At 41.0% G+C, this 27,149-nt stretch overlaps 1 protein-coding gene across 1 annotated transcript in view; it reads left to right on the top strand.

Moving 5' to 3' along the window:
* The window catches only part of adamts16 (ADAM metallopeptidase with thrombospondin type 1 motif, 16), a 249,585-nt gene that overhangs the window by 37,588 nt on the left and 184,848 nt on the right, over nt 1-27,149 (top strand). The gene's annotated exons all lie outside the window — the stretch shown is intronic.

The raw sequence follows: 27,149 nt of genomic DNA, 5'->3' as shown, positions 1-27,149 counted from the left end.
CAGAGTTCTACAGTACACCTGATCAGGTCCTGGGGAGCTTATCCACTTTTATGCATTTCAAGACATCCAGCACTTCCTCCTCTGTAATATGGACATTTTTCAAGATGTCACCATCTATTTCCCTACATTCTATATCTTCCATGTCCTTTTCAGCAGTAAATAGTGATGCAAAATACTCGTTTAGTATCTTCCCCATCTCCTTCGGCTCCACACAAAGGCCGCCTTGCTGATCTTTGAGGGGCCCTATTCTCTCCCTAGTTTCCTTTTTGTCCTTAATGTATTTGTAAACACCCTTTGGATTCTCCTTAACTCTATTTGCCAAAGCCATCTCAAGTCCCCTTTTTGCCTCCTGATTTCCCTCTTAAGTATCCTCCTACTGCCTTTATACCCTTCTAAGGATTCACTCGATCTATCCTGTCTATACCTGACATATGCTTCCTACCTTTTCTTAACCAAACTCTCAATTTCTTTAGTCATCCAGCATTCCCTATACCTACCAGCTTTTCCTTTCACCCCAACAGGAATATACTGTCTCTGGATTCTCATTATCCCTTTTCTGAGGTTTTCCCATTTTCCAGCCATGCGAACATCTGCTTCCAATCAGCTTTTGAAAGTTCTTGCCTAATACCATCAAAATTGGCCTTTCTCCAATTTAGAACTTCAACTTTTAGGTCTGGTCTATCTTTTTCAATCACTATTTTAAAACTAATATCATTGATTGGATTTCATTGGTAATGGTGCTAATCTTGTGATATTGTGAAGAGATGCAACGCTTTCCACATACGAGGTGCTTTGTGACTGCAACCAGTAGAGAACTGTCCTGTAAATGCTACTTACCCCTGTTTTACTAGGGCCCCTGGATGCCTCAGTCACGTACTACCTTGATGTCCAGGACAGCCAGTCTTCCTTGACCTCCAGAATTCAGCTCTTTTATCAATTTTGAGTAAAGGCTGTAATGGGTCAGGAGTTTGTTGGCCATCCAAACTAGATGTCAGCAATTGGATTTGTCTTGCCTTTTGTGCCCAGGTCTCACCTGGGTAATTTTCAAATATTCTGGTAGATGCCAGTGTTGTAGATTTAGTGGAATGGCTTGGCTAGGACTGGAGCAAATTCCAGAACAGAAGTCTTCAGTACTGTTGCTGCACTGTTGTCAGGACCCATAGCCGTTACAGTATCCTGTGTTTTCAGCTGTTTCCTGATATCACTTGGAGTGAATCAAATTGGTTGAAAAGTTGTATCTATAATGCTGGAGATATCAGGAGGAGATAGTCAATCATTCACTTGACACTTCCGGCATAAGATGAATGCAATACTTCAAAATTGTCTTTTTCACCCATAGCTGTCTTCCCCCATCGTTGAGTTTGACAACATTTGTGGAAGTGTCTGTCTAATAATATGGTCAATTGTTCACAACTATTCATCACTGGCTGTGGCAGGATTGCTGAGCATGTATCTGATCGATTAGTTTTGGGATCACTCAACACTGCCTGATGCATGCTGCTTCCACTGTCTGTCCACTGTCCAGGGCCCCAAACCTCTGTGTCCAAGAGGAGCAGTGATTCACTTCTATTTGTTTCAGTTTGGTCTCCTGCATCTGCTGCTCACAACATGTTCTCTACATTGTGAAGACCAAATTCAGACTGGGTGGGTATTTTGCACAATACTCCTGTTCTATCTAGCAGTATGACTCCAGTCCAGTTACTTCCCATTTCAATACTCCATCCTGCCCAGATTCACATTGTCTTATGCCTGCTGCATTGTTACAGTAAGGCCCAGTGTTTAGACACACTATGGGAACTCAATATTGAATTCAGTAAGCCCAGACCATGAACTCTGACCTCCATTTTGACATTCCAATCCTGCCATTGCCTTAGTTTCTTTCTGCTTTTACTTCCATTTGGAATTCATTGCTATTATGTTATGAGCTCTGAGTCTCGGTCTTGTTTGACTATTCCCACCAGTTGTCTTTTGTCCTCTGACACCATTGATTTCCAATCTCTCTTAACTTTTCCTGGACCTGCGCATCCATTCCATTTGATGCACCCTCCTTTCAGCAGCGTAAACCCCATTATTTTTCCAACTCTTAAGTTCTGAAGAAATGTCTTTGGACTCAAAACGTTAACTCTGTTTCTCTCTCCACAGATGATGCTGGACGAGATTTCCTTTCATTAATAGCTCAAAGTTTGTGCGAAGATTTGTAGCTCGGGTGCTCGTTGTTGTGGTTCTGTTCGCCGAGCTGGGAATTTGCGTTGCAGACGTTTCGTCCCCTGTCTAGGTGACATCCTCACTGCTTGGGAGCCTCCTGTGAAGCGCTTCTGTGATCTTTCCTCCGGCATTTGTGCAGGAACCGGAGTTGTTCGTATGTGGTGCTCAGGCGGTTGGCACCGAATTCCCATTTCCTGGCTTGTCTTAGCGTCTCTCGCCCGTAGGTGTTCAAAGTTTGTGCGAAGATTTGTAGCTCGGATGCTCGTTGTTGTGGTTCTGTTCGCCGAGCTGGGAATTTCTGGTGCAGATGTTTTGTCCCCTGTCTAGGTGACATCCTCAGTGCCGGAGGAAAGATCACAGAAGCGCTTCACAGGAGGCTCCCAAATGGGAATCCTGTGCAACCGCCTGAGCGCCACATATGAACAACTCTGGTTCCTGCACAAATGCCGGAGGAAAGGTCACAGAAGCGCTTCACAGGAGGCTCCCAAGCACTGAGGATGTCACCTAGACAGGGGACGAAACGTCTGCACCAGAAATTTCATTAATAGCTGCTAGTCCCATACTCTGCTTATTTGCTTTTATCACCTGTTGAATTTTCCAAGCTGCACCCAAATCTCACTTGTGTTATCAACCTGATATATACAGCCTTCCCTGCTTTATCTTGCTCTGTTTATTTTGTCATCCAGAAAGCTCAAGCTCTGTGATCGAAAATGTCATACCGGGCTTGAAACCTTAATGTTATTTCTCTCTCCACATGTGCTGCCAGGCCTACTGGGTTTCTATTTTCTAATTTCTATTTTGAAGCACTGGCTTTTTTTTCAGTTTGCTCAACTGTTTTTGCCCTCACTCAAGGAAGTGTACCTTACTGTGACTGGACTGCCTCCACTGTAAACATCCATGATGTTTCTATTTTTGTGACTCATTTAATATTTCTTGTTCACAGAGGAGTAAAAATATTCTTTTAGAACAATCAGTTGAAGATTTATCTTGTTTTTAATCAAATGTGTTTGCTAATTACATCTGATTACAATATTCTCCCTCAACTATGGATTCCCAACATGATATCCTTGGGTTATGTGTTAGATGAACGCATTGTATTGTGATACAAAACATTGAGGTTGTCCAGTGTCTCAGTGAGTCCTTGCAATGAGTAACTGACCTATGCACACCAGAAAATTTCTGGAATCCAGCAGTTTTCTGATCCTTACTTTACCCGACTGTGTTCAATGCCCAGGTTAGAGAGGAGTGAAACTCCAGCTCCTGACTGCTACCTTGCAAACATGGTGACTTTAGTTGAGAACAGATGGGCTCTGTTGCGATGCTCGCCATGGTTAAAAAAGCATGCTTACAGCTGTTGTCGAAGCTTAACCATGAATGATGGGCTGTTGAGCCAGACACTGGGATTAGCTGGCACTTACTGAGGTGTATCACAGCACGATACAGTTCTGTGAGGAGAAAAGGAATATTGCTATATAAGTCGTACTTTAAAACTTTGTTGTCATTATGCTCCACTAATGATTTCAGCCCAGTGCTGTGGCTGGGGTCCAGACTCCAATCAGGAATTAGCTAAAGACCTATTTTGTGATATTTGTGTGTTGTAAAGTGGAAACTACAAAAGTAACTGTAAAACTGCACCTTAAGAATGCTGGAAATGATTTATAGGATAATGATTTCACTGAAATTGCAATTGTAAAACAAGGCAGTGACTCATATACTGGATTTTATGATATGTGTATATAATTGCTTAAAATTTCATTTTGATAGCTTATAACAGAAAACCTTATTGAGTGTGGCCAAACATTTGTAAGTGTTATGGCCATGACTGCATTCTCAAGTAGACCTAGCTTCAATCATTTTATTATGTGTAAAGCACAAGATTATGTGAGATCCTAATAAAAATGAAAGAGAAGTACTACTTTAATAATGAGAACATTACTAGTTCCTACCTTTGGGTTCAGTAATCCCTTTTGAACTGTATTTTCCATTGTTTGCTAATTTTAACTAGAAAGTAGATATGAAAATTTCTTTTCCCTGGGGTCAGGGAATCCAGAACTAGAGGGCATAGGTTTCGGGTGAGAGGGGAAAGATATAAAAGAGACCTAAGGAGCAACTTTTCCACACAGAGGGTGGTACGGGTATGGAATGAGCTGCCAGAGGAAGTGGTGGAGGCTGGTACAATTGCAACATTTAAGAGGCATTTGGATGGGTATATGAATAGGAAGGGTTTGGAGGGATGTGGGCCAGGTGCTGGCAGGTGGGACTAGATTGGGTTGGGATATTTGGTCAGCATGGATGGGTTGGACCGAAGGGTCAGTTTCCATGCTGTACATCTCTAAAGCTACTCTATGACTAGTCACATTCCCCAGTCTTTTTTTGGATGAACATTTTGTGAAAGGCAAATGATCAGAAACAGCGTTTGCAGATTTTTAAGAAATTTTAAATAGCACGATCGAGAATATTTTGCAATTATTTGTACCAGTCAGTTCTTCCACTTTTGCTACCTTCCTTTCATTATCATAGACCAAAGCTGGGTTAACTGATTAGTTGTCATACAATTCAGGATGCTCCATTACTACTTATCAGTAAATGGGAAGACATTATTACATAAAACAGTGCAGCAGAGGGACAGGCCCTCCAGCCACCATGTCTGAGCTGATCATGATGCTATGCTAAAGTAATCCCTTCTGCTTGCTCATGGGCTGAATCCCTCTACTCTGTCTGTTCATGTGCCTGTCTATATGCCTCCCAAACTTTGCTGTCGTATCTGCTTCTACCACTTCGCCTGGCACCTACTACTTTCTTTTTAAAAAAGAACCTTCCATCACGCATCTCCTTTAAACTTACCCCCTCTCTCGCCTTAAACCTATGTGCCCTGACATTTGACATTTCCACCCTGGGGAAGTGTCAATGAACATCCACCTCCCCATGCCTCTCATAATTTTACATATTTCTATCAGGTCGTCCCTTAGCCTCTGATGCCACAGCAAAAACAGCCCAAGTTTCTACAACCTCTCCTTAAAGCTAATACATTCCCATCTAAACCTCTTCTGTACCCTCTTCAAAGCCTCCATATCCTTCCTAAGCCAGAACTGCGCACACAACTCCAAATGTGGCCTAACGACAGTCTTATACTTGCTGTCTTTTATTCTCAATGTCCCGACTGATGCAGGCAAACATGCCATATGCCACCTTTACCACCTTCTCCACGTATTACCACTTTCAGGGAGCTATGGATTTTAGGCTCCAAGATTCCTGGATATGTCAATGCTCCTCAGGGTCCAGCAATTAACACTACACTTTCCTCTTGCATTTGACTTCCCAATTAAACGTCATCAGCCATTTCTCCATCCAACTTTTCAACTGATCTAAATCTTTGAAATCCTTCCTCACTGTCCACGACTCCACCAATGCTCATATCATCTGCAAACTTACCAATCAGATAATCGTCATTTTTATCCAAACCATTTATTTAGTTACAAACAACCGAGGTCCTAGCACTGATCCTTGCTGAACACAGTCAGAAAAATACCCTTCCATAGCTGCCCTCTGTTTTCCATAGCCAAGCCAATTTTGTATCCAATTTTTCAACTCCCCCTGGATTCCATGTGATTTGACTTTCTGCACCAGCCTACCATGAGGGATATAGTCAAATGCTTTCGTAAAGTCCACGTAAGGCAACGTCCACTGCCCTACCCTCATCAGCTTCTTCATAATTTTCTCAAAAGGCCTAATCAAGTTTGTGAGATAAGACTTCCCCTGCAAAAAGCCATGCTGACTATCTTTAGTATGTCTTTTCTTCTCTAAATGCAAGTAAATCCTTTCCCAAAGCATCTTTCCCAATAAATTGCCCATTAATGATTTAAGGCACAAACAGCCTGTACTTTCCTGGGTTATCTCATCATTCAAGGTTCCTGAATTTTGCTATCTTTATGTTTCATCCACACAGGAATGTGCTGGTCCTGAACTCTGGTCAGCTGGCTTTTAAAATACTCCCAAATGTCAGATATGATTTACGTTCAAACAACTGCCCCCAATCCAATTTTTCCATCTCCTTCCTGATACTGTTGTGATTAGTCTTCCCTCAAATTAACACTTTCACCTGAGGACCAGTCTTATCCTTTTCTATAACTACTTTACAATTTCCTGAATTATGATCACTGTTCCAAAAATACTACCCCACTGAAACATCATCACCTAGCCAGATTAATTCCCTGTAACAAGGTCCAGTGCAGCATTTCCCTTGTTGGGCTATCTATGAATTGTTTCAAAAATCCCTCCTTGATGTACCTAATAAATTCTGCCTCTGGCACTAAAGAAGTCCTCATCAATATTAGGGAAATTAAAATCACACATGGCAACAAGACTGTTTTTACATCTTTCCATGATTTGCTTATATATGTTCCTCTATTTCCCACTGACTATTGGAAGGTCTATAGTCTAACCCCATTATAGTGACTGCATCTTTCTTATCCCTATGTTCTACTCATATGGCCTCACTGGACAAGCCCCAAGATGTCATCTTGTAGCACGGCTGTGACAATCTTCCTTAAGAAATCAACAGCCTCATCCCTTTTGCATCCCTCTCTATCATGCTAAAGCATCTAAATGCTGAAAAGTTGAGCTGTCACCCTTCTCTCAACCAAGTTCCTGTAATGACTACCACATCATAGATCTCTGTACTAATCCAGGCTCTAAAGTCACCTGTCTTACCTGTTAACTCCTTGCATTAAAATCAATGCACTTCAGACTTCTAGTCCCACTGTGTTCCTTAACCTGGCCCAGCCTGTTCTTCCACCTCGACTTGTTCGATTTTACCCCCCTCTTCTTTTCAAATAATCACATGCTGAGCCCCTGCTCTAGTTTCCATCCTCCTGCCACACGAGTTGAAACACTCCAGAGTGGCACCAGCAAACCTCCTTGCAAGGATAATGATACCCCTTCAGGTGTAACCCGTCCTTCTGACACAGATCTCACCTGCAGTGGAAGAGATCCCAATGATCCAGATATCCAAACCCTCCCTCTTACATCAGCTGTTTAGCTATGCGTTCAACTGTATTATCTTCCTATTTCTGGCCTCGCTAGAATGAGCCAAGGGGAATAATCCTGAGGTTACAATATGGTGGATGCATTCTTTGTAATTTTTTAAGAATCTTTAGATTGTTGAAAATCTCAGAAGAATGGAAAACTGCCAATGTAACAATCTTCATAAAGTCAGGGAGACAAAAACAAAAACAGGTGAATGTAAGTCAGATAGCTTAACCTCTGCCATGGGAGAAGTGTTTGAGTCTATTATAATGATGTAATAGCCAGGCATTTAAAACTACATAATACAGCCAAGCAGAGTTAGCATGGCTTACGAAAGGGTTATCATGCTTGATACGTTTATTAGAATTATTGAGGAAGTAACAAGCAGGACAGAAGAAGGTGAACCAGTGGATGTGACATATTTGGATTTCTAAAAGACATTTGTCAACTGAGACACGATCTCATTGAAGGACAGGGTATACTTGATGGGCTGAATAGTCGACTTCTTATATCATACAGTAAACATTGCTGTAGTAGCCCTGGAATTCATTCAGGTTTTCTGCTGAATATTTATGGACAGCAATTTGAGGAATACTAAAAGTGGGAAGGAGAATACATCTTTTGCCTTAGAAAAGAAGGAGACATTTTTAATTCCGGCAGGAAGATGGGAACCGAGGTGATCATTAACTTTTGAGGGGCTGATTCAAACATTCAGTTTGTGGCTTCTACATTTTAGCAGACAATGACATTTAGTATAATTCCAATGTTAAATCTATATATGTTCAATTGTGAAAAGTTACCTTTTCAGTGGGCACTTTAAAAATAACAAAATGAACAGTGATAGATAACACTCATGAAAGTGATTTTATGTAAGTCCTTAACAGAACAGTGTTGTTTCAGTATTGGAACTCTTGACAACTCACAAGTTAGGATTTTGTATCTTAGCTACAATAGCACTGCTCCCTCACAGCGCCAGGGACCCGGGTTCGATTCCAGCTTCAGGCGACTGTGTGGAGTTTGCACATTCTCCCAGTGTCTGTGTGGGTTTCCTCCTATAGTGCGAAGAAGTGCAGGTAAGGTGAAGTGGCCATGCTAAGTTGTCCACAGTGTTTAGGCAAGTGTCGCTCAGGTTCATTAGTCAGGGGAAATGGAAGGTAATAGGGCAGGGGAACGGGTGTGGATGGGATACTCTTTGGTGGGTGAGTGTGGCCTTGTTGGGCCAGATGACCTGTTTCCACACTGTACGGATTCTATGATTCAATGATAAAATCCTTTCATTTATGAGCAGTCAATGTTGCTACAGCAACTGATTGCAGAATGATGAGCAGGTTAGACGAGCATTGAAGTCAGGGACAGCAGACTGTTTCACATCACCGGGATTGGGATATATTTTTATGTGGAAGAGCTGAAAATTCATTGTTTTAAGTAAGATGCCCTTGTTATGTTAGATTTGGGCAAGGTTCCTTTAGACTGGAGGACAACTAATGTAACCCCTTTATTCAAGAGGGAAGCGTACAAAAAGCAGGAAACTACAGGCCAGTTAGTTTAACATTCATTATTGGGAAAATGTTAATAGCTTTTATTAAAGATGTTACAGCACAACACTTGGATATGTTCAATATAATCAGGCAGACTCAACATTGTCTTTTCAAATATGTGTATGGTTAACTAATTCATTGGAGTTCTTTAAAGAAGTAACTTGTGTTGTGGATAAATGGGAACCAGGAAGAGCTAATGTATGTAGATTGAGTTAGACCCCATGTACCACCCCCTGAGAAAAAGAACAGGAAATGACATCATCACAGGAAGTGACATCGCCAATCCAAAGAAACCCAAACATATAAATAAAAAGCAGGAATCAACAGCAGTGCTTTGCCTGGTGGCCCACTGAAGATGTTACCTAGTAGGGTGATGAAACGTCCGGAAATGAACCTGCCAGCTCAGCGAGCAAACTTACAACCAGAACCTCAACCTGAGCTATAAATCTTCTCAAATCTCGCTAATGTACTTAGATTTCCAGAAGACATTTGATAAGGTGCCACATTAAAGAATATTGAGGAATTAAAAGCACGTGATATTGAGGTATTATATTGGTATGATTACAAAACGGCCCTGTTCATAGGAAGCTGAAAAATGTGTTGCTGGAAAAGCGCAGCAGATCAGGCAGCATCAAAGGAGCACGAGAATCGACGTTTCGGGCATAAACTTATGCCTGAAATGAAGATTCTCATGCTCCTTTGATGCTGCCTGATCTGCTGCGCTTTTCCAGCAACACATTTTTCAGCTCTGAAGTTTAGAACTATCAGCATTAACCTATTGAAGCACAGGATCCTGAGGGGACTGAACTGGGTAGACATGAAACAACGATTTCTCTTGTAGCAGAATGTGGAACTTGGGATCATAGTTTAAAATTAAAGATTCGGCATTTACGACAGAAATGAGGAAAGTTATTTTGAGGTTTGAGAGTCCTTGGAATTTCCTTCCTCAAAAGCAGTGGATGCAGAATCTTTAAATATTTTGAAGGCAGGTGTAGATAAATTCTTGATTAAGAAGGAGATGAATTATTCTTGGGAGCATGCAGGAATGTAGAGTCGAGGTTAATATCAGATCGGCTATGATCTTACTGAATAGCACAGCAGGTTCGAGGGGCCAAATGGCCAACTCCTGTTCCTTGTTCACATGTTTGTAAATTTGTAATTGTCAATATATGTTATATAACTATGTCTTAACCTTTCAAGATTATCTAAATGTATTTGAGGAAAAGTACTTAAATGTTCATGGATCAGCTGATGTTAAAAGCGCCCTTTTTCTGGATCTGCTCGGAAGCCTATTCAGTTGGGTGAGTTGTCCAGTTTAAACACTGTCCCAGACCAGGGAATAGGGATGCTTTAATGGGAGGTTTTAACTGTTTTAAATATCCAAGCTTTAATTCCGGTTTGATGACCAGTGCTGATTTTTCTGAAATTGATGTAAAATTGCAGCTTTTGATAGGTCAACTCAACAAGGGTTTCTCAGTTCTCACAGCACCTATCCTGACGGCGTTTCTAGCTATTTTTCTCAATGTACAAAGATGTATGCAGCTTTAAATGCATCTAGTAGGAGTGAATTCTTGGAGTTCTTAATACCAATTTTGCAAACAGCTGTTATAAATGCAGCCTCCTAATGCTTAAATGATGTTTGAAATGTGTGGACATGCTTCTTATGTCAAGTGAGCTGGATGCCACCTTGTTAAGAGGGCTTGTAAGTGTGCACCTAGCACTCCAGGCAGCAGACTGAGATTGCAGGTTATGTTGTCAACCAGAGGATAGTGCCAGAACGGCCATATTGAATGTTGTACTCCAACCTGTGCTCTTTCTTAGTAGTTTGCTGGGAATGATATGGCTGGTACTTAAGTACTTTTTAAGTAACGTGGAATGGAGGAGGAGGGGCTATGGAGAGCAGGTCAAATTGCTGAAAGAGTGAGGAGAGGGATGGATGGAACTGGTGTCAACAGAACATAATATCCATCAAGGACCTTTAGGGAGCAATTGTCTTGGAAATATAAGAACATAAGATTTGAGAGGAGGCCATTTAGCCCCTCGAAGACATTCTTCCTCCATTCAGTAAGATTGTTGCTTATCTTTGACCTAACTATATATGTTGAACTTTTCCCCATGTTTCAAAACAAAATCACTTTCAACCTCAAATGTACAATTAACAGTTAATCTAGTCCTGATTGTCATTTCTAGAAGATAGTTCTAAACTTCTATCACACTCTGTGTAGGAATGTTTCCTAATTTTCCTTTTGAATGATCTAGCTCTACCTTTTGGACTGTGCTCCCTAGTCCCTTACTACTTAAACAAGCACAACCAGTTTTTCCCAAGCTACCTTCCTTTAATATTTTGCCAGCTTCAATCAAATCACCCATTACATTTCAAATTCCAATGAATTCAAACCCATCTTGTATAATACCTTCTTATAACTTAACTTAGAATCTAATGTCATTATGGTTTAATACACTCCCATGAAGATCAGTATATCCTTCATGAGGTGCGGTGCAAACAATTGTTCATCGTACCCCTGGTGTGGTCTAACTAGGGCATTGTATTAGAATAAGATGACATCCAGCGCCTTGAATTCTATTCCTTTAGATACAAAGCCTACCATTCTGGTCATCTTCTTGAGTACTTTCCTTACCTGTTAATAATGATCTGTGCAACTAGATCTCCAAGTTCCTTCGATCTCCACTGTTTGTAACTTTCGCAGTTCATAAAGTATCCAATTCTATGCCTAATCCAAAGTTGGTGATCTCCACGAAAAGCTGTATAATTCTGTCCATTTACTGGTCTATCAGTATCTCTGTAATCTTTTTACCCCCATCCACATTGCTCACGATGACCCTTATCAAAGTGTTGGTAAATGTGAACATGTAACAACATTGTTTATGTCATTCGTAAGTGTGGGAAGTAGCTGAGACCCCAGCATCAATCTTTGTTGGACACCATTAGTCACATCCTGTCAAATCAGAAACCTTTTCGTGATTGCTACTTTTGTTGTCCTGACAAGCAGTTAATTTCTGAACCACGTCAACAATTTTCCTTCAATCCCATGAACTTCAACTTCAGCTAATAGTCTCTTACCAGAGTCCTGATCAGAAATGTGAAGAAATAACATGCCAAAAAAAAAACTCTGTGCCACTGCATTAGTCACTTGTTCAAAAACAACATCACTTGGCTTCTTCAGACATGATCTGCTCTTTACAAATCCATGACCTCTGCTCTGCAGAAAATTGTCAAGGTGTTCCGTCGCTGTGTCATTAAGTATAGTAATTTCCAGACAACATTCCAGATGTTGGACTAAGTGATCTGTAATTTGCTGATGTCTCCACACCACCTCCCCCCCCCCCACCCCCCGCCAAACCTCTCTCAAGCTTTTCATTTCAAAGCAATGATTTTTGAATCAAAAGAACATCAGAAGATTTATGGTTCAGGCATCTGCAATGTTCTCAATTACTTCCATTAAAACACTGGGATTGACACAACCTGCTCTTGAGGGTTTGACACCTCCTTGTTACCAATCCTGAAGAAGGGTTATACCTGTAACTTTGACTTCTCCGCCTGGCTTGCTGTGTTCTTCCAGCCTCCTGCTTGTCGACCTGACCTGAACTTAAGCAAAGACAGTTTCTTGAGACACCCAAAGAGCGGTTGAAATCACCAACTGTTGTGGGCACAACTGCAACCTCCAAGAAGGGCAAGGAGACAACATGAGGGACATGGATATTGTGAATAGCCAATGTCTTTTTCCAGAGTGGGCAAATCCAAAACTAGAGGACACAAGTTTAAGATGAGCGGGAAAAGATTTGAAAAAGACCTGTGGAATAACATTTTCACACAGTGTGGTACGTGTATGGAACGTGCTGCCAGAGGAAGTGGTGGAGGCAGGTACAATTACAACATTTGAAAGACATTTAGGTGGGTATATGAATAAGAAGGGTTTAGAGGGATATGAGCCAAATGCTAGCAAATGGGACGAGGTCAGATTGGGATGTCTGATTGGCGTGAAGTTAGACCAAAAGGTCTATTTTCATAGTGTATGACTGACTGACTGTATGACAGCAATGCCTTTGGCTGTGGAGCTGTGCATTGCTGTTAACATCTATCCAGTTGCCACATTTCATGTCTACTGCTGGAAGATATACTCACACTTTGCAGTTTTCAGTGCATTCCAACTCTCAATCCACAAAGAAATAGCTTTAGTTCATTTGTTGTTGCCAGAGATGAGCAGGCCACAAGAGCACAAGCATATGATTGGATTGCAGGATTTGGCACAGCATCGTATGAGCTACATGCACGTACTTCATCTGAACTCATCCATATGCAAGAACCTGAAAGGGGTTCTACTCCTTTAAAGTACATCTGGTGTGCTCCTTTATTCAAACAGTAGTCATGATGACTTTGTCCTGCATCAATCCCTGGGCCACCTGTACTTCAACCACTGTTTCAAGTCAAAGGCTGTCAATTGGGTGATAAACGTAGTTATTTCTGCCAATGACCATCTCAAACAAGAGAAAATCTAAACATCTTTCTTTGGCATTTATAGGTATTATCATTATGGAATCAGCCACTATCAACATTTGGTGGTGTTACCAATGACCAGGAGCTGAACTGCGCTAGCTATATAAATACTGTAGTTGCATAGGTTGGCATAGAGGGTATAAGGGATCATGGGAATGGCAAGGACGTTATGAGGGGGCCATAGGATCCGGTAGGGGGCATAAGTTATGGAGTGTATGAGCAGCTGTAGGTGATAGTAGAGGGACATTGGTTATCTTGGAAGATATGAGGGGCCATGGGCTTGGATAGAACGGCATGAGTTGGCATGATGAGTATGGTGGCCATGGGGTGGGTCATAAGTTATCATGGTGTGGGTTTGGGAAGTGTATGGGAATGAGAGATAGTGAATGGCGGTTCAGAGAGCTGTTTTATTATACCGTTGGTATCATAACTGGGCAAAGTCTCAGATCACAGCAGTAGGCCTACTAAACAGCTTGCCTCTGTACTTGGCCACCCTATCTCTGGGAGTGAGAGGCCCATCTCCATTTAGTTAATGCATCGAGTCCTTCAAACATAGGTCCAGCCATTTCGCACATTAGTTCTGTGTCGGGTTTGCAAAGTCAGGAAATTTGCTGATTTATTGTATCCAGCTCAGTGTAAGATGCGTGCTTTTGCAAAGCCCTTTATCACACTGTACCCTTAAGAGAATGGAGGCATCAGGATGGGAGAGGGGGTTAAAACATCAGAATTTTATAAATCAAACAACACCAGGATATAGTCCAACAGGTTTAATTGGAAGCACGCTGGCGTTTGGAGCATCGCTCCTTCATCAGGTGGTTGTGTCCTGATGAAGGAGCGTCGCTCCGAAAGCTAATGTGCTTCCAGTTAAACCTGTTGGACTATAACCTGGTGCTGTGTGATTTTTAGTTTTGTACACCCCAGTCCAACACCGGCATCTCCAAATCAGAATTTTATGGAACTGAATTATAAATTTGAAAATAATTGAGGAATGCTAATTTCCAAGCTGTCACGCTGACTTTTGCTGTGCTCAAAGTATTTCTCAAATGAAATGAAGAGAAAAGAATTGGTCTATATGTCACAGGGAAGTGCAGCCATACTGACATCACTCTCTCTCTCATAGATTGTCCCAAAGTCATTTTCTAAGGGCTTGTAGCTTAAAGCTGTAATGTAAATATCCGTAATCTGAGTTGTGCTCTGTGATCACATGAAAGTCAAGTGTTAACAAGGATTAGTTCAGGATTTTTGACTTTCGATTTGGCTTTGGGTTTTCAGCTCAGAGAGTAAAATGAGCTAATACAGCTGTGCTAAGCATAAACACAGTTTGCCTCTGAATCAATTGGCACTTTAAAGAAATAGAAGATCTGGAAATGTCATTGAGAATAGCATTTTTAAGAAGTTTGAATTAGCTTTGTAAGTGAAAAGACACTTCTTAATTTCTTTTTGTTTTAAGTTCACTTGTGGGGCATGGCAATGCTGGCTGGGTTAGCACCTTACTATACGTGGAGATAATGAGGACAGCAGGTGCTGGAAAGTCAGAGTTGATAAAGAGTGGAACTGGGTAAAACACAGCAGGTCAAGCAGCATCAGAGGAGCAGGAGAGTCAAGACCTTTCATCAGGACTGGGGAGGGGGAAGGGGCTGAGAAATAAGTAGAGGGAGGGGTGTGGGGCTGGGGGAAAGGTAGGTGAATGCAGATGCAAAGGAATAGGGAGGAAACATAAGATTTCAATCAGATTATTTCAGCTTGGTTTTAAGACTATAAAGTAAAGACCAAGCCTGTGGTGATGGAGTATTGATTGTGATAGGTCAGTTGGACATGTGGAGCAGGAAGGTAGGAAGGAAGATGGACAGGTTAAGTCCGGTCAAGGGGCTAAGAGTGAGGGCTGGACATGCGTCCCCAGTTGCCCATGAGAAAATGATAGTAAGTTGCCACCTTGGACTGGTGCAGTCCGTGTCCTGTAGGTAGACCCACAATGCTGTTTGGTAAAGAATGAGAAAATAATTAAGAAAGTCCACTGGAAGAAATCTATTTGCAACATTTTCACATTCAACTTTGCCACTTGTGAAGCATCGGGAGGTACTCAGATCAATTTTGAAGACACCTTTGTAGTATACCTGTTACATTCTTTTGAGTAGTGAGATCTGGGGTTTTAGGAAAGTACTCCCTGTCACCACAGGCTTGGTCTTTACTTCATAGTCTTAAAACCAAGCTGAAATAATCTGATTGAAATCTTATGTTTCCTCCCTATTCCTTTAAATAGATCTAAAATGAGATTGTTATATGCAACCCTATCATGGAATCTCAACTGACATTTCAATCTTGAGCAAATGCTGTCTTTTTAGAAGATGTAGCCTTTCAGATGAGACATCAATTCAAGTCTCTGCTTGCCCAGAGGGATTTAAAATATCACATGGCACTATTTTTAGAGCAGAAGTTCTCTCCCATGAACACCAGCAAAGAACAAAGTAAATCATTTGCAATTAATGAAACCTTTTTCAGCACAAACTGTGCACCACATTTATTTCTAACAGTGACTGCACCTGGTGGGGAGGGGAGGGAAGTAACACTTCTCTCTTTTACACGCACTTGTGTAAATACCTCCCAAACTACGACAAGAGAATTTGCGTCCAATTGCATTTGGGAAAGCTCTACAATCAAATTTACAACGATAGACCACCAACAGGATAGACCTATCAGACTACGATTCTTTAGAGGCTGCAAAGTGATGGCACAGTGGCTCAGCAGTTAGCACTGCTGACTCATGGTGCCAGGGACCGGCTAGCCTCGGGCACTTGTGCAAACTCCACACAGACGTTCTCCCCCAGGCTGCACTGGTTTCCTCCGGGTGCTCCAGTTTAATCTCACAGTCCAAAGATGTGCAGGTTAGGTGAATTGACCATGCTAAATTGCCCATAGTGTCCAGGGATGTGCAGGAATAGCCGTGGGAAATACAGGGATTGAGGAAGGAGTCTGGGTGGGATGCTGCTCGGAGGGTAAGTGTGAACTCGATGGGCCGTATGGCTTGCTTCCACGCTGCAGAGATTCTACCATTCCATAAGTGACTTGAAGGAAGTCTTTAAAATTATGAGAGAATTGTTTATGGTGAGAAGTGGGAAAGACGTTTACCACTTGTGCAGGGTTCAACAATAGAGGCCATAAATAGAAGATCATTACCATAAATCCAAAAATAAATTGATGAAACGTTCTTCACTCAGGGAATAGTCAGAATATTGAACTTGCTACCTTAGAGAGCGGTTGAGCTGCAATTTAAACAGAAGCAATAAAAGTAAGTGAGGGAGAACGGACAGGCTGAAGTGGGCCTTTCTCGTGGGCTGTAGATTTCTGTGGAATTCTAACTGCCTTCAGAAAGGGGATTCTTTGTTATAACCTTCTTAGCATTCATCTTCCACGGTTTTAAGCATGTGCCTTCTCAGCTCCACCTTGCTGAAATTCAGGCATTTACTAAGTCAGCATAAAGTAAATTTACTGACGTGGAGGAAGTTAGCAATTGGCTAAATTAATCACATTAAATTCTATACACTCATACTAAAAGTTACAAAAATGGTCATATGACATAAGGTGTGGCTAAGTTTTATATTCCACACCCAATCCAGGTTTCCAACATAAAAGGTATGGCTGTACTGAGGGAATGCTGAACTGTCAGAGGTGTTATCTATTGGATCACACATAACCAAACCCATCTGTTCTTTCAAGCATTTATAAAAGACCTTTTGACATTATTATAAAGAAGAGGATCTATTCTCGGTATCCTGGTCAATAATTACCCCTCAATTAATAGCCCAGATAATCTCATCATTAACACTTTTCTAATCAACTTTTACAACAACTTATTGCACAAGTCTTTAGCAGGTTGGCATCTTTGAACACATTACCATTGTGCCGCATTCTTACATTCTTGTTTGATTTAATTTATTGTGTTCACTTGTAACTAAATACAGTGAAAGGCTTTGTTTGCAAGCAGTATGGCAGATCATAGTAAGCACGGACATACAGATAATAGGTTGCTTCAGGGACACCAGATCTGAAACATTAACTCTGATTTCTCTTCACAGATGCTGCCAGATTTGTTGAGTTGCTCTAGCAACTTCTGTTTTTTCATGCAGATCATAGGGTCCTTAGAGTGAAATATGCAAGTTGCACTGCACAGGAGATGTGCAAAGCAAGATCAACATTATTTGAAGTTAGAGAGTCAATCCATCAGTCGAATAACAGCAGAGAAGAAGCTGTTCTTGAACCTGTTGGTCCGAGTGTTCAAGCTTCTGTATCTTCTGCCTAATAGAAGAGGCGGAGGAGAGCATTACTGGGGTGGGAGGGATCTTTGATGATGTTAACAGCCTTTCCATGGCAACGAGTGAGGTAAGTGGAGTCCGTGGATGGGAGTTTGGCTTCCATGATGGTCTGGGCTGTGCACACAACCTTCTGTAGTTTTTTTATGGTCCTGAGCAGAGCAGTTGCTGTACCAGGCTCTTATGCACCCTGATAGTATGCTATCTATGGTGCATCTGTAGAAGTTGGTGAGGGTCCTTATGGATAGGATGGATTTCCTAAGCTGTTTGAGGAAGAAGAGGTATTGTTGTGCCTTCTTGACCATCACATCTACATAGGAAGTCCAGGACAGGTTGACAGTTGACACTCTCGCCCCTGTCGACCTCCTATGTGTTAATGTAGATGAGGGCGTATTCTCCTCTTTTCTTCCTGAACTCAATGATTGGTTCTTTTGTTTTGCCGTCATTGAGGGAGAGGCATTGGAGTCACCTGTGCACAAATTATTTGCTGTGTTTCCAGATCACGATGGTGACTGCATTTCAAAAAGTACTTCAGTGACTCTAAAACACTTTGACTACGAAAAGCATAATATAATGCAGTATTTTTTTAACAAGATGTAAGTTTTTAAAGTCACTCAAATTGTCAATTGCCCTACCAAATCAACAGTAGAAGGTATTCTGGATGTAAAACAAGAGCTAAAAAAAAATCCATCCATGGAATTCATATTCAAAGTGTTCCTGGCAGTTTTTGAAACAGAGAGGAAATCTCATTTGGGGTATCAAATCTTATCAAACTACTTCTATGAAATAAAAACTGATACTGGAATCATGATTTTAACAAAGTGCAATAAAGGCCACTTAAGATAATTTTCAGATTTTCACTAAGTTCTGAAAGGCAAAAAACCTGCACCAACTTCCATTTGTACAAAAAAAAAGATAAGAAGGCGGTGTGTTTATTTTTTTGAAAATAATGAAAGGCATAACCAGATGGATAAGGTTGAGATCTATTTTTCATAATAAAGGGAAAAAAATGTGCTTAATGCCACAGAAAAATCTCTTCACAATTACTCATTGATTTAAATAGACAGTCACTTAGTCAAATTAGAGACTGCCTTTGTCAAAGAATTCAAAAGGGAATTAGATAATTCTCCATTTAGCAAGAAAAAAAGAATATATATTTGGGTTGAGAAGATTTATGAATTCTTTATGAATTTGTTGGTTTCAATTTATCATCCTAGATTAGCGTATTTCGGGTATAACTCCATATATTCCTTTTTATATCTTTTCTCACAAGTTATTAATTTCATTTCAAATTGTAAATACAAGGACAATTGGGAATAGGGCTGAGACATTGTTTGACAATTTTAATTTTGTGGCAAAACTGCAGGGCTCAGAGGTGACTGATTGGCACCAAGGTAAATCAGGGAGAGGAAAGATTTTTGGAAGGGGATATTAATTTATCTTTTATTGCCCTGGCTCTGTTGCAATGAAGTCTGGGACCCAATACCTGAGGAACCTTGCGTCTTATCATTCTGGGGTTTTCATATCTGTTGCAGTTTATTTTTAAAGCTGGGTAGAAGGAGCATTTTAGGAAGCATAGGTATTTTCCTTTACAACATTTAGGACATTGTGAAAATTAAGTAATACCTCCCCTGAAGAGTTGCAACCCCTCTTTTTAGTATTATCCCCAGCACGTATGTGACACATTTATCAAACGTGGGTGAGTCCGTTGACCTTATTGTCTTTTCATGCTGGGGTGAGTGAAGTTTGAATTTAGTTTTCAATGTGAACTGTGTTTTATATGAGCTGTGGAATGCACACAAAAGCGTATGACTCTAAAAGGATTTACACAGTTCATGCCAGTCAGAAAGGTGAATTCTGTATCCTTCCATTTTAAGAGCTACTTTTTATATTTTTGTAAACGCAAAGTTCTTTTGACGAGAACATCATCAAAACACTATGTAATCTGGCTGCTCCTACCAGCTGGTGTCCATTCCAATTTGCTTGTTGCTGCTTTTTGCCGTCACTGTGATAGATAGCCAATGCAATTTATTCTGACCACCAGTTATTGCTTTTTCATCTCCTTTTCCCTGTGGGCATAGAACTTCCTGTTGCTTGAACGACTCCATTGAGGAGGGCAGGTTAAATCAGGGTCTATCTTTTAAATCTTGCAACGATTGATAACCTACCTTAATTCAGTGACACTTGTTTTGGCCAGGTAATGTAGGCTTTAAGAGCTGGAGGAAAACTCCCTGTCAAGAGGATATTGGCCCATGTGCTAAAGTAACCTATTGTTTCATTTCCTCATTTCTAGCCTAACCCTCCCAAATCTGTGCTGAGTGAGGGCTTACCTCTGATCAGAACACATGAAAACCTGTGAAGAAAATAGATTTCTGACCGGAACCATTACAATCACTTTATTTTTTGCAGTAAATGAATGACCAGTCACATTCTTACTTCATCTACCTTCTTTTGATTGATCTGTTTTCCCAAATATTCATTGACAATTTTTGTACAAAATGTGGATTAAAAAAAAACAAAAATTGAAATCTGTGAACAATTGTATTTTTTTTTAACAAGTCAAAACTGAAAGTGTTCATACTTTGGTGCAAACAGCAAAGCAATTTTAGAACAAAAATATTTTAAATACTATAAATGCTAACAGACTATAGTGCTAAAAGCTGTTATAAACCCTATTAATTGCATCCTCAGTTCAACCTCCTCCCCCATAGACTTTAATGAACCCCTCTGGACGTAAAAGTTGAGTATATGATCTATTTCAGTGCATGTCAGCATGTGTTGTATCAAATACTCAAAGCAACATTAAGTTCAAATGACCATTCTTTTGCTGTTAGTGTTTTCTGATTCTTTATGATTTAACCCTAATTTTGGATTTCATCACTGGTTCTTTGATCTGATATTGCAATCAAAGACATGGCAATGATGCACCACAAGGATACAAACTGCAGTTGACTGCAATTCTGCTGTTGCTAACAGTACACAGCACTTCTTGCATGCCCACTTTTGTCCTGCTGGATTTGTTCTGAATCACTCTCATTTAGCATGATAGTAGTGCCACACAGCATGGAGAGTTTTCTCAAAGTTAGCAGTTGTCTCTGCAAGGACTATATGGTCATCACTCTTTATCATCACTTATGGATAGGTATAAAATAGGTATATTGGACGGCACGGTGGCTCAGTGGTTAGCACTGCTGCCTCAAGTTCCCAGGTTCGATTCCAGCCTCGGGTGCCTGTCTGGGTGGAGTTTGTACATTCTCCCCTTGTCTGCGTGGGTTTCCTCCAGGTGATCTGGTTTCCTCTCACAGTCCAAAGATGTGCAGGTCAGGTGAATTGGCCATGATAAATTACCCAAACTGTTAGCTGCGTTAGTCAGAGTGAAATGGGTCTGGGTGGGTTACTCTTTGGAGGGTCGGTGTGGACTTGTTGGGCCGAAGGGCCTGTTTCCACACTGTAGGGAATCTAATCTCATCTAAAGTAGGTCGTTGAGGGCAAGGTCAAATGGACCTTTTCACTGTTTCCTTTTTATCATCCGTCCCAGGCTCAGGCTAGCATCATGTGATGTCCAATTTGGAAGAATATTGGCATATAGGCTCATAAGCTGAGAGAAGGTGGCAACCTGCAAGAGATTTTTTTGTTCATGGTTGAATTGTGCCAAAAGATCTCTTGGGATCCAGAGCCAGCATTGAGGACTCTATGATCCAATCCCTCCCACTGTGCTATTATTTCTGATAAGATTAGAGTGGGCTGGAAAAGCACAGCAGGTCAGGCAGCATCCAAGGATCAGGAAAATCTGAAGGGCCGCCTGAAACGTTGATTTTCCTGATCCTTGGATGCTGGCTGACCTGCTGTGCTTTTCCAGCACCACTCTAGTTTTGACTCTAATCTCCAGCATCTGCAGTACCCTCTTCCGCCTATCATTTCTGATAGGTAACTCAAAACAGTGATGCTAATTTAAAAATGTTTAGAGTTTGCTTAAAGCTGTAATTCTGAGTATTATTGTATTGCTTGAATAGTTATGCAGGACAGCTCTCCCAATTTTAACACCAGTTCCCAGATGTAGTGAAGTTCTGCAGGGCCCACTAGATACTTGGTGCATCGGTCATTGCTGAGTTGTCAGTCTCGAGTCTACGTTCAGCATTATAATAGAGTCGTACAGCACAGAGACAGACCCTTCAGTCCAACTCGTCCATGCTGACTAAGTTTCCCAAACTAATCCAGTCACATTTGCCTGCACTTGACCCAAATCCCTCTACATGTTTCCTATTTATGTACCTGCATCTACCGCTTCCTCTGACAGTTCATTCCACATACAAATCATCCTTTTAAACTTTTCTTCCCTCACCTGAAAAATATGCCCTTACTTTTGAACTCCCCAACCCTTTGCTATTCACCTTATCTGTGCCCCTCATGATTTTCTAAACCTCTGTAAGATCACCTCCCAACCTCTCTCGCTCCAGTGAAAAATGTCCCAGCCTATCCAGTCTGTCCTTTCTAATTCAAACCCTCCAGTCCCAGCAACATTATTGTAAATCTTTTCGGAAACCCTCCGACAAGAGATGATCTTACAATGTAGATATTCTGAAAAGATTTGATAGGATAGTTGCTGAGATGCTGGTTCACCTTGCTAGAGGGTCTTGCATGGGAATGTAGTCACAAGGTAAAGGTTTGGGCATTTTAGACTGAGAAAAGAAGATAATCCATGACACTCCATTTGAACAATATTTCAGATTAAGCAAGTGAAAGCAAGGTGGATAATTAAGAAGTGATGGGTAACTCAAGAGTTAAGCTAGGGGACTGAACTGAGCAGTCACCCAGACTTTACAGTATTTCTTCTGCCCATTGTAGAGTAGACCACATTGTGACCAATGAATACAGCGTCCTTAATCGAAAGAAGTAGAAGCAAATCTCGACTTCAGTTGGAAGGAGTGTTTGGGAGAAGGAAAAGATAAGGCAAAATATTTTTTATAATTCATTCAGGGGATGTGAGCTTCATTGGCTGGGTCAGGATTTGTTGCCCATCGCTGTTTGTCCTTGCGAGGGTGATGGTGAGCTGCCTTCTTGAACTACTGTATTCTGGTGTTGGTACACTTCTTATGCTGTTCGGGAGTTCCAGGATTTTGACCCAGTGACACTGATAGGATGGTGACATATTTCCAAGTCAGAGTGATGAGGGGATCTTGCAGGATCTGGTGTTCCCATATATCTGATGCTGCTGTCTTTCCAGATGGTAGTGATTGTTGATTTTTAACAGTGCTATTTCTGGAGCCTTGGTGAATTTTTGCAATGCGTTTATTAGATGGTACGCACTGCTGCAACTGAGCGTTGGTAGTGAAGGAACTGAATGTTTGAGGATGTGGTGCCAATCAAATGGGCTGCTTTGTCCTGGATGGTGTCAAACTTCTTGAGTGTTGGTGGAACTGTGACTGTTATAGCATCTCTGAATGTGTTTGGAAAGGTGCAGTAAGCAAGGGTGGCATTGTTAGGGGTTATGGAAGAGTGGATCAGGATGTTGTGATAGAAATGGTTCCTTTGGACTTCTGAAAGAGAGGTCCGGGAAAGATATGTTTGGTGATGGCATCATGCTGGAGCTGAAGAAGGTGGTAGAGATTGACCTGTTGAATACAGTGATTTGGTGAGGTGAGGGTGAGAGGTGAGGTTTGAGAGCTAAAAGATGTGAAATGGATCACATACAGTGAAGGGACTTGACAACTGGTGGAAATACTACATTGGGAACTAAGGAAGACCAATCAAAAGTGAGAGGTGTTTCACTGTTAGAACAGATATGATAGGGGAAGAAGCTGTTTTGCTTGCATCATGCTGGAGATGGCAGAAATGGCTGAATATGATCCATTACTTCTGGAGAATGGGAGAATGGAAGATGAGCATAAGAGGAAACTTGAATAGTTTCTGAGGGAGAAGTAAGGGGTAAGGAAGAAGTGTGAGAAATAAGTTGGACATGGACAAGATTCCTTTTAATCATTGTGGGAGGAAGTCATTGGTTGAGGAAGAAAATTGCTGATGTGGAAAATTGGATCACTCAAAGCCGAGGCATCAAAGTTTGAGATGCTGAGAATTCAACGGAGTCCTTACCATGTAACAACCACATTCACATATGAAACCATGCGTTTTAAGTAGTCCCAGCATAATCATGGCACAGGTCCGAGTTATACTTGCCTTTTTGTCAGACACATAAAATCTTCCTTACTCCAATTCTACCCAGCCCCCTCATCTCTTTTACCAATACACTGAAGACTTTACCAGAGATCCCTCCTGCACTGACCATGAACTGAAAAATTTCAATAATTTTGTTTCAAGGAAGGAGGAGACGAAAAAGGGTGAGGTGGAAGGTGAGGATGAGAGGAACCCCATCATTGGGAAGAGGTGAGAGCTAAAACATGTGAAATACAGTATGATCCCACCGAGCTCTAGAGAGTCTGTTGAATTGTAGTGAATCTCAGATGATCACTAGTTTCCAGGAACGGAGTCTGATAAGTCTAGGAGGGGAAGGGAAGAGTCAGAAGTGGACTGGGTGAGAGAGGGGAGGAATTTGAAGCAATATTATTGAAATTTTCCAGTTCATGGTCAGTACAGGAGGGATCTCTGGTAAACTCTTCAGTGTATTGGAAAAAGAGGTGAGGGAGAGGGCTGGGTAGAATTGGAGTAAGGAAGATTTTGCATGTCTGACAAAAAGGCAAGTATAACTCAGACCTGTGCCATAATTCTGCTGGAACCACTTAAAATACATGGTTTCATATGTGAATGTGGTTGTTACATGGTCACCAGTACTCCTATTTTATTTCAACACTACAGACAATTTATCAAATATTTGAAGTGCAGGAAATCTAAATTCCTTCTCAGTTTTATAGCTCTGATAAGTTTATACACTTTGTATACACATTTATCTCTGCTTTTAAAATCCTGTAACGCACTTTACTTCTCCCAAAAGGTAACTGATCTTCCAAAGTTGTCACATCCTATCTGCAAAATGGAATCTTGTTTGTCCAAAATGGTATCCCACCCTTCCAAAAGAATTCTGTCAAGTTTAGACCTCCTGATTGGCATTTGTGTTCATTTCCTAAGTTTTTTTAGGACTGAAAAGATTCACCTTACTCCATCCTCACAGCAAGTGCCCATTATTGTAAAGATACTCTGCTCTGTCACAGATAATACTCATGATGTGGAGGTACCAGTGTTGGACTGGGATGGACAAAGTTAACAATCGTACAACACCAGGTTGTAGTCCAACAAATTTATTTGGAAGTACTAGCTTTCAGAACGCTGCTCTTTCATTAGTAGCTGTGGAGCACGATCATATGATACAGAATTTATAGCAAAAGGTTACAGTGTAATGCAACTGAAACAATATATTGAACAAGGAGAAAGTGGGGACTGCAGATGGTGTGATGCTGGAAAAGCACAGTAGGTCAGGTAGCATCCGAGGAGCAGGAGAATCAAACCTATGCTGAGAGTGAAGAATTAGATATTTCTGTCATTTAAAGCCTGATCATTCAAGCACTGCTAATAATGAACTGAAAGACTGATGATGGCATTGGTCCGGGACCAACAACAAGTAATCTTGAGCTTGAACCCCAGCAGTTTGTGAAACAGAATTCAAATAAATCTGAAACTGTGGGCTGGTACCAGAAATACAGAAATAAAAAGTGACCATGCAAACAATTGCTTTGTAAAAACTTAGCTTGTTTACTAATGTCTTTGATGTATCGGAATCTGCCACGTGTGCTACAAATTTGTGATTTGAGTTCTGTACGATTATGGCTGGCTATTATGTCCTCCGCACAACTAGTGCTGGACAATAAATCCTGCCTTGCCATTGATTCATCTGTCCCAAGAATAAATTGAAAAGCAGAAAGTACTCAATTTTTGATACCATGCAGCTGAAGTCCAAACTAATGATCCTTGATAATCAATCGCTGGATCATACAGATAACTAGTTAATCATTTCAAATAAATTCTTTATGACAAGGTCAACATTTGTTCCCCATCCCTAATGACCTTTGAACTGAGTGGGTAGCTGAGCTGCTTCAGAAGGAAGTTAAAAAGCAGCACATTACTGTGGATCTGGAGTCACGTAGAGACCAGACTGGTAAGGAAAGCAGATTTCCTTCTGAAAGGACACAAGTCAGCCAGATGTGTTGCCATCACTAGTTTTGTGATTCCAGATGTTATTAATTGAATTTAAATTGTACCAGCTGCTTCAGTTGGATTTGAACCTGTCTCCTCAGATTGTTAGTTTAGTCCCTTCTATTACAAGCCCAGTGACAATATCACTGCACCTCAGTCTCCCCCAGATTTGGCTGAAGTGTCGCAGTTTAAATATAAAACCAGAATTTACAAAGTAAAGATTTTGTCCCTGAATTTCCAAGTGGATTTAGTCATCTCAGTGAGAGATTGTGGCCTGCTGAAGCATCAATGCAAACTGCTTTTTTGGTGTTTCTCTCTAACTTCAGAACTTCTTAGCTAACTATTTTAGGGCTTTATTGTTCTGTTCTAATTCTACTGCCCCACCCTCAACCGCACCCCCATCACAGTAATTGAATTCATCAAATGTAATTGTGTGCACTCTCCATTCATTGCCAATTCCTTTCTCTTGTCCTCATGCCTACTTCTTTGATTCTGTTTCAAAATGGTTTTGATTTTTCATGTTTTCCCTATTTTAAATGATTCTTAAGTATTTTAGGTCACTTCATGTGGACTTGACGAACAGTTGAAACAATTTGCATACCCTGCCAGCAGTAGCTGGAAGGGATAGCGCCTTAATATTGAGTTGAATGTCTACTTGGCAGCCATCCATTTTTACTGTTGGCCTGCTTCTGATTTTTCTTGTGCATTGATGGTAGTGATCAGCACAGGAAAGTGCCATAGAATGACTTGATATATGTTCGTAAAGTGGCATGGTTTTCTTATCGTTTTTGCTGTAACCCTCATTATAACCCACTTTACTGTTTAAATAAAAAATATGGGCTGAATCTTTGAATAAAGCTGGGAAACTGCAAAGCTGCCGCAAAGTGTGACTTTGCACTCCATTTTCTACTTTTCACATAGGGGTTGGGTTCATAGTGCATTTTGTGAGCTGTGCAAGGCGTGTGGGTGCAGAGGTGGACTGGATAAAAGGCCTGCTGCAGCTCTGAAAAACAGTAGCCAAGCTCTCAACATTGTTCACATGGTCTCTACAATTCATTTTTCACCTCCCTCAACCCTTCACCCACCCCGTGCCATTTAAGCTCATCCGTAACTGCTTCATGCATCCATGTATGTCCCCCCCCCCCCATGCCTACACAGACTACCTATGTCACTCCATGGCACCTCTATGCCCTCCCTCCTCACCAATTAATCCTCCAATGCCACTCACCCAGTACTTACTATATATATATCCCCTAGAAGCAATGCAAAAGCAATGGGAATGATCTTGAAAATTATTGGGGAAAAGTAAAAGTAAACCTCCAATAGTCAAAGGAAACACAATGTAAATGTACAATCCTTTCTTTAAAAGAAACCAAGGGTAACCAACATCTGTATTCCTTTAAGTGTCTATTAAAC

The sequence above is a fragment of the Chiloscyllium plagiosum genome, unplaced genomic scaffold (assembly GCF_037043375.1).
Source record: "Chiloscyllium plagiosum isolate Xiang-an unplaced genomic scaffold, Cpla_swu_hap1 HiC_scaffold_5, whole genome shotgun sequence".
Lineage (NCBI taxonomy): Eukaryota > Metazoa > Chordata > Chondrichthyes > Orectolobiformes > Hemiscylliidae > Chiloscyllium > Chiloscyllium plagiosum.
Note: the sequence above shows the minus strand (reverse complement) of the source record. Positions and strands in the feature narration are given on the sequence as shown.